This window comes from Piliocolobus tephrosceles, chromosome 7 (genome assembly GCF_002776525.5).
Source record: "Piliocolobus tephrosceles isolate RC106 chromosome 7, ASM277652v3, whole genome shotgun sequence".
Classification (NCBI taxonomy): Eukaryota; Metazoa; Chordata; class Mammalia; order Primates; family Cercopithecidae; genus Piliocolobus; species Piliocolobus tephrosceles.
This window is the reverse complement of record NC_045440.1, coordinates 75,675,354-75,678,956: the sequence shown is the minus strand read 5'-3', so window position 1 is coordinate 75,678,956 and position 3,603 is coordinate 75,675,354.

Here is a 3,603-nt window from a genome sequence, read left to right as displayed (position 1 = left end):
TACTTTCCCACAGCAGCATTGGAGCACTCAAAACACTTGGCATTCTCCAGTTTCTTAGTTTTTGGCAATGTGTGGCTGTTAAGCTGTATCTCATGCAGGTTTTATTTGCATTTTGCTGATTTATAATAAGATTGAGCATCTTGGCCAGGCGCGGTGGCTCAAGCTTGTAATCCCAGCACTTTAGGAGGCCGAGACGGGCGGATCACGAGGTCAGGAGATCGAGACCATCCTGGCTAACACGGTGAAACCCCGTCTCTACTAAAATACACAAAAAACTAGCCGGGTGAGGTGGCGGGCGCCTGTAGTCCCAGCTACTCTGGAGGCTGAGGCAGGAGAATGGCGTAAACCCGGGAGGCGGAGCTTGCAGTGAGCTGAGATCCGGCCACTGCACTCCAGCCTGGGTGATGGAGCCAGACTCCTTCTCAAAAAAAAAAAAAAAAAGAAAAGAAAAAGAGAAAGAAAAAAATTGAGCATCTTTTCACAGGTGTTTTTCTGTTTTATATGTTTTTCTGTTTATGTTTTCCCTTTGTTGAAATGTCTGTTCATATCTTTTGACCATTTTATTATTAGTATTTTGTTAATTTTTAGTAATCTGTAATATTCTTTATGTGTTATTGATACAAATTCTTTTTCAGTTATGTATCTCGGAAATATACTCTCCAAGTTTTAACATTTTAGTCTTTGTGATGTCTTCTGATAAAAATAGTTCACAATTTCAAAGCAGTAAATCAATCTTTCTTCTTCTATTTAGTGATTTTATGCCTCATTAAAAACTTTTCTATATCCTGAACTCATTAAGGTAGTCACCCTTACACTATCCTCTAAATACTTTAAAATTTGCCTTTCCCATTTAAATTTTTCAACTGCATTTTTTATATGTATTGTATGTATTTCAGGTGTACAACATGATGTTTTGATATGCATAATAAATGGTTACCACAGTCAAGCAAATTAGCATATCCATCATCTCACAAACACCCCCCCTGCTCATTTTAATATCTTTGGAAATGATGTTATGTGTATAGTATAGTCAATTCCCCTATATAAGTAACCAAATATCTCAGCACCATTTATTGAATAGTTGTACATTTCTCCAGTGATCTGTAATGACATCTCTATCATATAGCAAATTATCATATACTTATGGGTCTATTTCTGGTCTCTCTATACTGTTCCTCTCTTAGCCTGTTTTCTTCTGCTATAACAGAATACCACCAACTAGGTAATTTATAAATAGAACAGAAGTTTATTTGGCTCATGGTTCTGGAGCCTGGGAAATCCAAGAACATGATGAGTTATCCCATGGCAGAATATTACATGAGAACATAAGACAGAGAGCAAATGGGAGCCAAAATTGTCCTTTTACCAGGAGCCCATTCCTAGGATAACTAACTCATTCCCAAGAGATAATGGCATTAATTCATGAATTAGGGCAGAGCCCTAATCACCTCTCAAAAGCCCCACCTCCCAATACCATTACACTGACAATTAAATTTCAACATGAGTTTTGCAGGAGAAATTGAAATCACAGTAGTGGCATTTCTTGGTATTACTATTCCTGCTTTAATACCAGACTCTCTTGGTTATTTATTGCTTTAAAAATGCCTTACTTTCTGACAGAGCAAATCTACCTTTTGTTATACTTTATTAGAAAGGTTTTGACTCACTTGTAGACCCTCTTCATCTATATATATTTTCCAATAAATATGTCAAGTTTCTTAAAAATCTTAATTTTTTGCTGGAATTGCATTGTACTTAAAGATGAATATGCAGAAAATTTATGCCTTGGTGACAGTGTGTCTTTCTATCAATGAACATGGTTTTATTTCTTCTTTGGTTTAGATCTTTTTAATATCTGTCTTAAAAGTTTAAAACTGTCTCCACAAACGCCTCAGGCATTCATTTTAGGTTTATTCCTAGATGCATTTATTAGCTTTATGAGCTTTATGATAAATAACATGTTTTTATAAATCGACTCTGGTAAAATGTAATTTACTTTTCCATATAGATTTTACCATATCTAAACAGCATTTTTAACTCCTTTACTAATTCTTATAGGTTGTCTGCAGATTCATTTGGGTTTTCCAAGTTGACAATAATATGATCTGTGAATAATGAATTTTTCTTCTTTCTCCCAGTATCCATATATTTCATGTCTACCTCTTATCTTGCTAGTAGAACCTACATTAAAACACTAAATAGAAGAGGTGATGGTGAATACTGTTGTCTTCTTCCTAATTCCACAGGGAACACTTCTATTTAGCTGTTAAGAATTGTAACCAAGCAGCCGGGCATGGCGGCTCATGCCTGTAATCCTAGCACTTTGGGAGGCTGAGACGGGCGGATCACTTGAGGTCAGGAGTTCAAAACCAGCCTGGCCAACATGGTAAAACCCCATCTCTACTAAAACAAAACAAAAGAAAACAAAAAAAATTAGCCAGGTGTGGTGGCAGATGACTGTAATCCCAGCTACTTGGGAGGCTGAGGCAGAATTGCTTGAATGCGGGAGGTGGAGGTTGCAGTAAGCTGAGATTGTGCCACTGCGCTCAAGCCTGGGCAACAGAGCGAGACTCCATATCAAATAATAATAATAATAATAATAGTAACCAAGCTGACTGCCTATCAACCAATGAGTGAGTGGATAAAGAAAATGTGGTATGTATACACCACAGAATACCACTCAGCCATAAAAAGGAATGAAATAATGGCACTCGTAGCAACCTGGATGGAGTTGGAGACTATTACTGTAAATGAAATAACTCGGGAGTGGAAAACCAAATATCATGTGTTGTCACTCCTAAGTGGGAGCTAAGCTACGAGGACTCAAAGGCATAAGAGTGACATAATGGACTTCAGGGACTCAAGGGGAAAGGTGGGAGGTGGGTGGGAGATAAAAGACTACTCATTGGGTACAGTATACACTGCTCAGTTGACAGGTGCACAAAAATCTCAGAAATCACCACTAGAGAACTTATCCATGTAACAAAAAACCACCTGTTCCCCAAAAACTATTGAAATAAAATAAAATTTTGAAAAATATTTGTATTTGACATCCGTCATTGGTAGGTTTTGATAAAGATAATCTCTTCTCTTCCAATTTTGATAAAAATTTTTATCATGGATGGAATGTTGAACTTTATGAAATATTTTCATGCATTGATTGAGGGAATCATATAGTTTTTCTCTTTCATGGTGAATGAAATTTATATAATTATTATCATTTTAAAGCATATGTTTTTTCCTGGGATAAACCTAACTTGTTCACTATGAATTATAAGTTTTTAACACATAAATGATCAGATTTTCAACTATGAGATTGGAATGTATTCTTCATTCCCATACAACTCTTTTTTATTATATTACTGTCATTTTTATCATATCAATATTTGTTATATTATTGTCCTTGTGTTATATTTCTGTCTTCTATAACCATTCTATAACCTCCCTTTCTCATGCTCTCCTTCTCTTTACCTTTAGAATCAAGGTTATATAGACCTTATTAAATGACTTGGGAATTGTTATCATTCTTTCCTTTTTTATTTTATTTTATTTTATTTTATTTTATTTTATTTTATTTTATTTTATTTTATTTTATTTTATTTT